Source organism: Meleagris gallopavo, chromosome 3 (genome assembly GCF_000146605.3).
Source record: "Meleagris gallopavo isolate NT-WF06-2002-E0010 breed Aviagen turkey brand Nicholas breeding stock chromosome 3, Turkey_5.1, whole genome shotgun sequence".
Classification (NCBI taxonomy): domain Eukaryota; kingdom Metazoa; phylum Chordata; class Aves; order Galliformes; family Phasianidae; genus Meleagris; species Meleagris gallopavo.
Genome location: NC_015013.2, coordinates 79,168,411 through 79,180,655, shown reverse-complemented (window position 1 = coordinate 79,180,655; position 12,245 = coordinate 79,168,411).

Here is a 12,245-nt window from a genome sequence, read left to right as displayed (position 1 = left end):
GCGGCCGGCGCTGGCGCCTTATCGCAGGAAGCGGTGCGGAAAGCAGTTGCTCCCTCGCTCTACCCAGCTCCCAGGCAGCCTGATTAACGACTCCTCTGCCCCCGCCTGTCACTCAAGTGTTGGGGACGGCACAGTCTCGCTGCTGGCTCTCTGCTGTGTCAGGACTAGTCTCCTTCAATTTTATTTTTTTTTTTAGCCAACCTTAGATAAGGCATTGAGTATGATTACAGCCTTTTTTTTTTTTTCTTTGCCCTTCTCAATTCCTTGCTCACTCTCTTTCTGTATATTTATAAATTAAGGTATAAAGTGAAATTCTCCTTTGCCTTCTCTGTGATCTGAAGCAAGTGCAGCTTTTCCTTTTCCTATGCTGATCCTTTCAGGACACCTTTGGAAATGGCTTCTGTTGAGCTCACTTTAGCGTGCTTTTGTACTGAAGAGGATGTGAGTCTGGTCAGTTTGCTTGGAAAAAGAAAACAACAACAAAAACCAAACAAATTGAGAGGGAAATACCAGGATAAAATATGTTATTTCATCATGTAGAAGCATCTGTGAGGAGCAGTGCTTTGAGAAAATAATCCTATCTTACACTGCTACTTCTTTCTTGTACTACTAAGAGCTCATAGAAAGGAGATCCCGATATGTTTGAATTATGGGATACTTTGTGATATCTCAGTGTACTGAGTGGGTATTCCAAGAAACCCAGAAACGTCTTCCCTTAAAAAAATTCATTATTTATTTCCAAATTGTGGTCTGCAGACACCTAATCACCGTGTGATAGAGACCTGCCATATCATATCATCCAGTGAGGGCTTTTAATTAAGAAGTTTGATGTGAAAGCAGCATAGTGGTTCCCCTTTAGGTTTGAAGTTTGTCAGTGGTCCACAATCCAGAAATTTAGGAATGTTCATTCAAGAGAATTATGGTCCTGAATCATTTCATTTTGCTTTCAATTCATCCTGTAATTTTTCTCCTTTCAAACACAGCTAAAGCCAACGAGAAAGGAAAATTTTGAAGTGATTTGCAAAGTTATTTGATTTTTATAAAATTACATGGTACAATGCGCTGTATGTGCCAAACTGCAGACAGACCTTCAGCTCATAAATTAAGTACACTTTTTTGTTCTGGTTTAAGCCCATAGAGACTTCTGCCAGTTAGGTTTTTCTCTTCTGTGATCATCATGCATAATAGTCTGATGCTGCAGATACTTGCAGGAGCGTAGCGAAACTGGTAGCATCATGTATGTGGTTTGATTTTTAATGCATAGCATATTAAAGCATATTTTCTATCCCAAAAGATGTTAGATGAGACTACTGCAGTATATATTAAAACAGTAACTGGACTCCTAAGCAGTCTAATATGAATAACAAAGGTATATAGTAATTAATGCTTAAGAAACAAACCTAAGTAACCAGAAATACCTTTTTAATATAGAAAAACCTGTATTTGAGAATACTTTTAAATATTTACCTTTTAGAAATAAAACTTTCAGATGTTGTTCCCTGCCAAGATCTAGGTCTGCTCAGCTCCGTGTACTGTTTGATTATGTTTATTTACCTATTTGCTGCCAAAGTTTTAAGTAAAGTCACACCACAGTTGTGATGGAAATGGCAAGCTAACACCTGGAACCAACCTGTGGAAGTGATTAAACTGTTTTTTTGCCGGAGGCTTTCTCTGCTGCTGAAAGGACACTGTTCTCTCCATTGTACATTCTGCTCAGTGATGCTAATTTTCAAAACGGAGATTACCAGGAACTGGGCGGAAAAAAATAGAAAGGAAAAAGAAAGCTCATTTTGCTTTTCCACTCTGGGGATGAAAAGAAAGCATGAGATGAAATGATGAAATCTGTTACTTCTAAAATATGTGATAAACCAAAACAATTGGATGAACAATTGTACAGTGAACAAATCACATGTGTAATTCTTTGTTTAAATTAGTTTTAAATGCAAAGCAGGTTTTGTAAACGTCTTGCTTTTTTCTTACTTGCATACCTCAGGCATCATTGGACTGATGAGCAATACTTTAAAGAGATTTTTAATGGTTTTTAATTTAATTCCAGCTTTCATAAACCCTAAAAAAAAAACAAACAAAAAACAAACAAAAAAAACCAACTTATTATCTGGTAAATACAAAACATGGAACAAAATCTGTAATATGTATCCACATAAAAACGTGTAAACACTAAAGATAGTGTTGTATAACTGCTTAATTAAGTGCATATAGGTTCAGTGTACACAAGTTACTATCCAAAGGGAGACTCCTTCCTTTTATAGAACAACTTCATTTAGTTGCAGCTGACATGTTACAATGATTATTGCCTGGGTTGTCACTTTTCAGAATCACAGTGAAAACATAAATAATTCTTTTAACCTCATTGTTTTGTGTATGTTGAAGTCTTTGGCGTGCCAATTTAAATTGTGACTAAAACTGGTGATTTGTAAATTGCTGTGATTAAAGTCTGTGTGTAAATAACGATCAGTGCAAATAGCGCAGTGAGTTTAAGATATACTGTGTACCTGTTCCTCTTTGCTTTTAGAAGGATTTGACACAAAATTGAGTTACTTCATTAAATCAGCAACGTGGCGCATTTATTGCGTGGTGTGTAGCAGAAATAGTGAGTGCTATTTCCAGATTACTTAAACATTTTTGTGTTTTCCAGATATCCCTTAGCTGAGGTATTGCTTTAAGAAAAGTTGTTAGTATCGTATCTTCTTCCTTTTGAGATCTTCTTTTTCATTCTGAGATCCCGAGCGGGTTTTAAATTCTGGTCTTCCAATTCTGGGACTTGCAGAAATTTAGAGAAAATGATTTTGGTAATAAGTGAAAATGCCAGAGGGAATGCTGGTCTGGAGTTGTTAATATCTTGAGCAAAGGCTGTGGAAATAAGGGTGTGTGTTTTGAGATGAACACATTCATTAATTAAAGAGCATTAAGAAAATAAGACCAAATCTTGAAGACCTCTTGTAATTAATCATGGTTTTGTCCGAATAAAATCTGCCTCTGTCTTCCTCAGTGCCTGTTGCAGTAATGGCTGCAAGATACTATCAGATAGAATTACCAAACTGTGCTTGGTCTGAACAGGCCTCAGGGCTAAAGCAGTGCCAAATGAAGACCCTGTACTACTGAAAGCAAGTGTTCAGCTGAGAACTATTAAGAGAAAGAAAAAGAAAGTTGTCACAGCTGTGTCCTTTTAAGGTCAACACCAAAAAAGAAGCTTGTCAAGTTGATGGAGGGGGATGACTTACTGATGTAACTTAGGGCAAAAGAGATAAGCAATAAAATAGTATTAGGTCTCTGTTTGATAGAGTGACTTCTGTCAGCTTACATAGAGAACCAGGTGAAAAAAATGCACCATGTTAGTTACTGTGACAGTGAAGCTGATGCATCATACGGAAATCTGGTTGCAGCAATTGGGACTGGGTTTTGGAGCCTAGCTTTTGTTATTTTAGTTAAGGAGCTAGGTAAATCGGCCAGGTACACCGGGACCCAATTAATTTAATTGAAATAAAACACTCAAGCTACTTGGTAGAAAGTTGGACGTAAACCATAGGTAACTTCTGGTGGTGTTTTTGTTGTTGATATTCTACCTGGATGAGGTGTCCTGGTGGGAGTGCAGAGCTGGGTGTGGACTGGTTCGACACCTCTGTCTCTGGTTTCTGCATGGGATGGCAGTTTTTGTGTGCATTTTAAAGATGTTTGTAGTCAGTGTGAACTAATAACAACTTTTCTTCTCTGAACTCCTGTGTAACACAGCGCTCCAAATTCCACCCAGTGTAGCTTCTGCTGTGTAATACAAAAACTGAATATCATTAGCATATCTTATAGAAGTATAGTTTCAAAGCATTTTAATGACAAGGAAGGCATTATAATCCTCCCTTGCATGTTATTTAATGAATCAGTTTGCTTGCAATAATGATTTCACTTTTCTGAAGGCAGCACTTCCATTTCCTGGCAGATAGAGATTGTTTTCTGATGATTTTTTTTCCTGCCAAGTCTTTGTAAGCCCTCCTTCCTTTATGTACAGCTTGCTTTCGTTCACTCAGACTATCTTTGATGGCTTACCTCTCTACTTGACTTTCTCCCCCTGCTCTGATAAGTGCTGTAGACCAGCAGGAGCCTTGTGTGAAAAAGCAGCACTCTGGTGCTTGGGTAGAAAAGCCTTTGGTGAGGAGCTTCAGCATGGTGAACTGTGGGACATCTGTGGGCTGAGGAGGAGAGCATGGAGAGATCTGGGCTCTGTTGTGAGTTTCTTCAGGTGTTAGACTTCGAGATTTTTGTGGGACTCGGAACTTATTCACCCCATGTGCCCAGTTGCGGTTCCAGCCCTGGCAGGGAGGGTTGCAGGATTTCCATCGGCAGATGATGGGACAGAGCTGGGCTTAAAATGTGCTGGAGAACACTCCAGAGGAGAGGGCAGCTTCTGCTATCTGAATCATTGAAAATCGAAAACCCTGCATGTTACCAAAGGAAAAAATATGTATCTCTGTGTTATATCAGACAGAAGGGTGTGCCAAATCTTGGCTTATCACAAAGCACTGGTTATAGCGTAGAATATGGATCATAAATAAGTGCATACCTAAATGGATTTCACTGTCGCAGGAAAAAAAAAAAGTAATACTGGTATGTCATGCTACTGTGGGGAAAAAAGAAAAGACAGCAAATGGCATGGTGTTCGCTAAAGCAAAACAATGTGAGAAGGTTGGTGAGGCCCAAATGAAGCCCATAAAAAGCTTTTTAGGAACTGTAAGGATTGTGTTGGTCAGTTTGACCACAGAAGGCTTTTCTGCTTAGCCATCTGTTGCCATCTTTGTTTTTCTATGGTGGATTCTGTGAAAAAAAAAAGAGGCGTTAGAACAAGTTAGGAAGATGGGATAGCTCGAAGAATGAGCAAAGTGATGGGCAGAAAAGTGGGAGGAAAAGCTTGTGTTTGCTTCAGCTGGAAAAGAAACAGACATCATCTTGTATCTCTTTGGTCCCATCCAAAATAGATTAATTTCAATTGAAAACTGACTTTCAGAATTTTAACACATTTTGTCCTACAGAAAAGGTGGGGGAAAAAACAAAAACAATGGCTTTTAGTGACCAACAGTCTTTACTTTTGGTCATTTTTGGAATGAGGGTGTAGTCAGAAACTGCCCGAACTCTCTCCAGATGTATTGTATCTGTAGATCTCTGTCCCACTCAGTGTACACAATTTACTGAATGTAACTGTATAGTTTTACTTCTTCTCCACTGCTAAAGGTGGCTGTCATTGGGTTGTAGTGGAAGAGTAGCGGGGGGAACTCTGAGTTACTTCAGTTTATGCTATATCTTTTGTGTACTTACCTAGAGAACTCAGGAGTTGCCTTCCTAATGACTAAAAAGCTCTTGCGTTACAAAAAGCTACGCATTGCCTGTGTGGAGTTTGGCACACTCACACATTCCAGTGAATGGTAAGACAGTTAGATAATAAGTAAGGAAGTGTCTTCTTTGTGACAAGCCGTGATAATCGGTAATGCTGCAGTTTATCCTTTCTGTCAAGGTAACAAACACTATTCATTTTGTATTATATACCCATATATATAGATAGAGAATATTTTATTATCTTGTATTTTCCCTGGAGATGGGAGTTACTGTCATTTTAAGACTGTTTAAGGAAAATGCAGAGAGTCACCTTGAAAATAAATATGTTTAAAAAAAGTAGAATGGAGGAAAAGAATAACCTTTTTCTCATCTGCTTTCAAGAAAACAGTGCCCTTGGCATGTGCTTTTCTTTCATTTTTTTTAAAGGAAGAGTGATAAACCTGTGCATACTGTGAAAAAGTGGATTTGTGTACGCTGTGCTGAAGTACTGTGGAAATTCTTAGCAGTGGATAGCTCTTTGAACATCAACCACACTATGTAATCCTTTTATAAAGTGACCCACCTTTATCCTAAAATTAGATAGGTTTTTATTTTTGCCATGACTGCGTCTGGTGGAAGGATGTTTCATAGCCTTAGTGCTTTGTCAGTTAAAACTCTTGCTTCTCATTTTCAGCCCAAAATTAATCATGCTTAGTCTATTTGTTCTTATGCCAACATGATCCAAAGCTTTTCCCTCCCTAATATTAACCTGCTGCTAGCAATTTTGTTGCTGGTCTAAATGAGCTTCACTTCAGATTCTTGGAGAAAGTCCTATCTTCTGCGTCTTCATTAATCCCAGTTAAAATTCATCTTTTTTTAAACATCATAAATAGTTTTCTTACTTCAGTGTCATCTGTGATATATGCAGTGATTTACCTGTTTCTGCTGAAACACTTGCTTGGCACATTTATGCCTTGTGAAGTGTGTTTTTGAGTGGTTTATATTTGTGATCAATTCTTTTTCTTTCTTAAGTCATTTGAGTTAATACAAGTTACAGAGATTCTTATTGCAGAGCATGTACTTGCTCTTAATACTTTTCATCACAACTTACAATGCAACTTTCAATGGTTTTGTGTGCTATCTTAATACTTGTGCTGCTTGAAGATACCAGCAGTATCTTCAGTACTAGTTTCCTTAGTACTTTCTGTACAAAGTCACTCGTGTATTTCTCTCATTAAATCATGTGGGATACAGCTGTCTGATGTGAGGCGTTAGGCCCTGATGGACCAGTTCAAATGGAAGACTTGAGAATGAAGTAGTTGAGTTTCAGTCTCTGCCCTGTCATTTGGCCTCGGGACCAGACTCCCTTCTTGATGAGCATAAGAAAAGTAGTGTAAATACAGCCACAATATGGCTGTTTTGAAATGGGAGCTGTTAGCATATTATGGTGCTTTGCTGAGGTCAGAAAGGAAACCATGGTTAGAGACATTTCCCAGCCCTTGGCTGCCTATCTCATGAGGATTTCCCTTCCTCTCTTTTAACAATTTACTATTTTATTTAAGGAGAAAAAAAAAAAAGAAAAAAGAAATAAGAATGAAAAAAAGGCTTAATAAACCAGGGCAGAAAGCCTCTCCCTATATATTGGTTGTAGGAAGCAGAGGTTGACGAGGAGCAGTTGTCTCTCTTGTTCACCAAGCCTGCGTGTGCTGTGCTTCCCTTCTGCCTTTCACTTGGGTTGTTGCTGATGGAGCCCAAAGCACGTAGGGGAATGGTGCCAAGCCTGATTTTCTGGGAGCTGTGAAGGTGTTCAGTGTCCCACAGTTCAGATATAGCCATGAGCTGATTTTGGGTTTTCTTGTAGAGCCAAGCAAGTAAATGCCAGCCTGTCTGCTGCAGTGGCACATGCTGTGGTACGAACCGATAGACGCTGTTGATTAATCTCTTGAACATTCCTTTGAGAATTCAGTTTCCATCAATGCATTTTAATAATTCTTTCATTTTCACATCTGTATATTCATAATTAAAGGAAGCAGTTCATTCAACAATAAAAAGAAATCCCTGTCTGGCTCTTTCTTGTGGGCTTCTAATTTCCACGTTGCATAGCACTGCTTTGGCAGCATGGGCTTGTACAGCGGTCATCTTTTAGCCTCGTCATGCTGCCTAAACCATCAACTTTTTCTCACTTCTTGAATCTCGGTGGTGGGTTTGCTTTCCAGCTTCAGGTCAGCCTAAGACATACTGCCTTTTTGCCCTAATGAAATTGACTTGTGGGGCTGTGAATTCAGGATAAAGTGTAGAGATCTGCAGGAAGCGATTAGCTGCTGGTTACTGGTGTAAAGGTTAATGCCTTATGACATTAAGATTTTTATCAGCATGTACAATTAAATGTACGTGAACAAAACTCCTAAACTTTGTACTCTTGCTGTAGCAGAAGGAAAAGATGGTATCCTCTTAGAGAAACTGTGAGCAGCAGCATCACATGTGACACTGTTCCTCTTGTTTCTATTCCCCACTCCTGCCTTTACAGGGGAAAAAAATAAATCTCTAAATCTAAAGAAGTCTGAAGTCTGCCTGTGCAATTCTCAGGACAAGTGAACTGCTGAGTCTGCCAGCTGTAACCTTCATTCCACCAACTGCTCTAGCTTTGCTGTTTCTTAGGAGTTTTGAGTGGACGCCTTTTGTATGTTTTTGTTGCTGGATTTAATATTTTTCACAGAGTTTCGGAAGACTGGTTTCTCTATAATTCATCCTTGTTTTCTTCTCCAAATGTTATGTCGCTGATTTGCAGTCATGATTCAAATCAAAACATGAAACATTAGACATTGATATGGCAAGCTTTTAGAAGCAGAGGAGATGGCAGTTTTCACTAATAGCAGAGTCAGTTCAAGTGTGTGCACGGTGCCCAGATCACAGCACTCTGTGGACGTGTTAACATTATCCTGGTGCTACTACTGGTAATGTTTTAGGTAGACAACTTTTGCTTTGGGCTAAACCAGCCCCACTTTTTCTGTTGGGCTTTACAGTTCTCAAGCTCCCTGTTCTTCCAGTGCCCAGTCTTACGGAGCTGTGGGCAGCTGCTCCATGTGCTGGCAGTGTTGCATGGGCCACAACTGGGAGTCCTGCAGAGCCACCACTGTGCTGGGGGAGCGGGGCTGCCAGTTGGTGCCCAGCCTTTTATTAGCCTGGTGCTAGTATCGTCCTGCACTGAACTGTGGGGCTGGAGTGAAACAAGCATGCCATCTGGTGAGCAGGCAAACGGGAGCAAAGTACAGGTCCTGCTGCTGCAGGTGGAGACAGTGTTAGGAGCCTGTGTTCATAGAGCTGGACAGCGTGCTTTAGGTTTGTAGAAGGTACAGACCTGCAACAATCTGGACATGTGATAGGATGGGAAATCAGTTGGTTTAGATCTGAGAGTCATAAGGAGTAACTATTTTTTTTTTATTGATGGGTCAGGTTCTGTCAAGATGCTGTGGGATGCAGTAATGTAAAGGTTATTTAAAATAAGACTCAAATCCCATGCTTAGTTTGGCCACTAGATTCTGATGCTGAAGAAGACCCAAATGTTACCAACCTAACACATATGTGACTTTGTTTGTTGTAGTCTCTGTTCTTTATGCATGTATACACTCATCTTACTATCTACATACAAATGGTTATGTGAATGCTGTCTTACAGTAAGATTTTTATCAGTGTGATGTTGGGCTGTTCTCGTTACTCACAGGAGAAGAAGCCATGGAGAAGTTATGAAGATCATTTCTAATTCCTCTCATGTGTTCTTTCAATACATACTGTGAACAAAAGAATTGTTTGAGAGATACATAAATATAATTTGGCTCTGATTTCATCTCTGTCTTCTTGTAAAGCAAGGCATCCTTGTAGCATAAATCCAGTTGTAGCAGATTTCCAGGGATAAGAAATTTATAGCTGATGCTGATTGCCCCCAAAAAGACTATAAGTATTGTGAGATATTCTCTACAGAAATATTATAGTTTTAGGTCCCATATCAGTTAATCAAGTAATTTTAGGAGCTGGATTCCCTCCTGATTGCTAATAGTACAAAGATCACTTTTGCAGCCTTATGTCTTGCGGTTTATCAGATCAAACTGTTGCAGGAGTAATTATTTACTCTTGACTAGTCCCATTTTGGGAAGAATCTGCACACTGATTCATGGCTGAAACATTTATCTCTTGGGTTATTTTAAATAACAGTTGTGGATGTTCTGAAGCTATTCCTAGATTGGAAAATTAGAAGCAGCCCTAGTTGGGATTGATTGGCATGGGGAGAGCAAACAGCAACAGATTATTGATTGGGCAGCGGCTCACTGAGCAAGATGACATGGTCTGTGCTCAGCCAACTGGCTTACGTTTGGCAGTCCTTTCACTCAGTTGTGGTTATCTTGCCCCATCTGTGTTGGACTCTCAGCCTCTCCACCTAATTGGCTGTGTTAATTTGTAGCCCGCACCTTCAGATCTCAGGTACATCCCAAATTCCTTTGCACAAGTTGCAACATTACTTCAAAGAAGGTGCTGTTGTAGCCTCTGCAAATAATTTTGGGACTTTCTGTAGACTGAAAGATGCCATTGAACCCAGTTGCTTTAATAAGTTGCTTTCTTCATAAGTGAAAACAGGACAAAAGCTTTCAATTTTTTGTGGGATATGTCCCAGCGCAGCAAATCAGCCTGACATCGTTACTGGATATTTCTTAAAATTGGTGAGGTGTTGGCTTGGGGATTGAGGTGGCAAGAAGGCAGTGAAGGAGGAAGACAGGAGTGGAGAGGTAAGGGTCACTTGTAGGGTGGGGTGTTCAGAATAAAAGTCTGTAGTTGTACCTTTATTAACTTTTTTTTTTTAAGATAAATTCTAGGTCTGTTTTTAAGGAAACTTAAAAATTAATGGAAACGAGTTGCAGTTAGTGTCTAGAGTGTTTTAAAGCATATTTTAAATGGGAAAACAACTGTCCGCTTTTGTGCATTCTCTTTGGGCTGCAGATTTCTATTTGTTTCCCATCTGTAGTTCTTGCATCTGTTCCATACGTTGCAGTGTGTAGATTCTGCAACCTGTGTTGTCCTTACGTTTGTGGAAATTATGTATTTAACTCTCAGAAAAAAATCAATTTTTGAATCTTTTCTGTATGTGTTTTATTATCCTGGCAGATCATCAAGGTTTAAATTAAATTTCCGATGTCTGCGTGGTCAAGGCTAATGTGAAGGCTCTTGGCACTAGCCCACCACGCAATGAGGAATGAAAGCCAGTAGAGTAAGAAGTCTCTTATCAAAAGCTGAAAGCTAGATTCATAAAATCACTTATGCAGGCATTATGAGATTTTTCTCATGGAACGTTTATGTGAGAGTTGGGCAAAAACTGATTGAAGAAGAGCATGATTTGCACTATATGTATTCATCTAGCAGTCAACAGCTGAAATTGGCACCCATTGCCAGCTGTAAAGGAATATGAGCGCACACAGCCCACAGCAGAGCTTGAGGAGTCTCCTTGCTCTGTGCACTCCTTTCCCCTCTCCCACCCGAATGAACTGGTAAACTAGAATACATGTTTCGTAGTGAACTTGCCGTATTTGATTCCTAGGGCCATTTGAAAAATGTTTCTTGGTTTTAAAGCTTTGTTCGTAACAAAACATTGTGATGGATAAGTTGCAAGAGTAGCTTTTCTTGTCAGCATTTTACTTCATGCCTCAACTTAAAAAGAAATATAAATAATAGATAAAAGAGGCAAACAATAGATGCAGTATTCACAATGAATCCATTTTCAGTTACTTTGGTTGTTTTTTTGTTTTACTTTGTTTTAAGAATGTGTTTCTGACATAGCGTGGGGTCTGTATGGTCTGTACTGCAACAGAGATCCTTTCCTAGGTAACGGGGATGCTTCCAGAGGCAAGGTAATTCACCACTGCTTTGGCTGGAGCTGCTACTGGGTTCCAGCGTCAGTTCTCTGATTTCTGACAAGTGGCCAAGATTTCTTGAATAGGCACAGCTTTCTGTTTTGTGTGGAGAACACACAATCCGCTCTTTTGTTGTGGTTGCCACTGCTGTTGTTTCTCCCCCATTCACAATGGAGAGTGGGGTTACTTGCGCCGAGTGCAAAACCAGTGCCAAAATCTGACTTGCTTAAATTTAATGCGATGTTAATTTTTGTGATAGACGTAGAAAATATCAGAGATGTAGTATGAATTCCCCTGTATTAAGACCTCCAAGTCAAGAGGCCGTATTGGTGATGAAAGTTTTATCTGTCATAGGAATACCAGGATGAGAGTTTACTGGATGATTCAACCCAAATGTATAAAAACTGTTTATATAGAGATTGCCAAACATTTTCCATCGCTTTTCCTTTTATCTAAATTCTTGAATATATTACTAAATAAAGTACTCTGTGTTTGGAATGTATGACTGTGGGATATATGGAAACTCATAGCATGTGGGGGGAAGCGTTAGAATAGGGAAATACAATAGTTTTGTAAACTTTACGTGAATATAGGTACATCGTATATAGACTCAAGATTCAATTTGCTGATCAAAGCATCCAAATAACTTTGGATTTAATAATGTCAGCAATGAATGCTAATATATGGAAATTGAGAAGCATGGAGCAACAATAGCTAGCCACGCTTACCTGTATTACCCTGCAGCATGTAGATTTACATTTTTTTGTTTTGTTTTGAAATCGCTGTTTGGAAAATGCGTGTTCTTTTTCCCTTCTTCCATACTTCTGAATGTGGGTTCTCCTGAGCAAGCTTAGACAAGATTCAAACTAAACAATAGGGGAACATCAGAACCTTTGAAGGCTCGGCTTGGATAGGTACCCGAAGCCAAAGTCTGCTTTGATGTGCATGGGCTCAACTTCTTTTGCCCTTGGTTGCCCTGTCTTACCTATGTAACTTGTGTCTGGAAACTCTAGCCAATTTTTTTCTTAA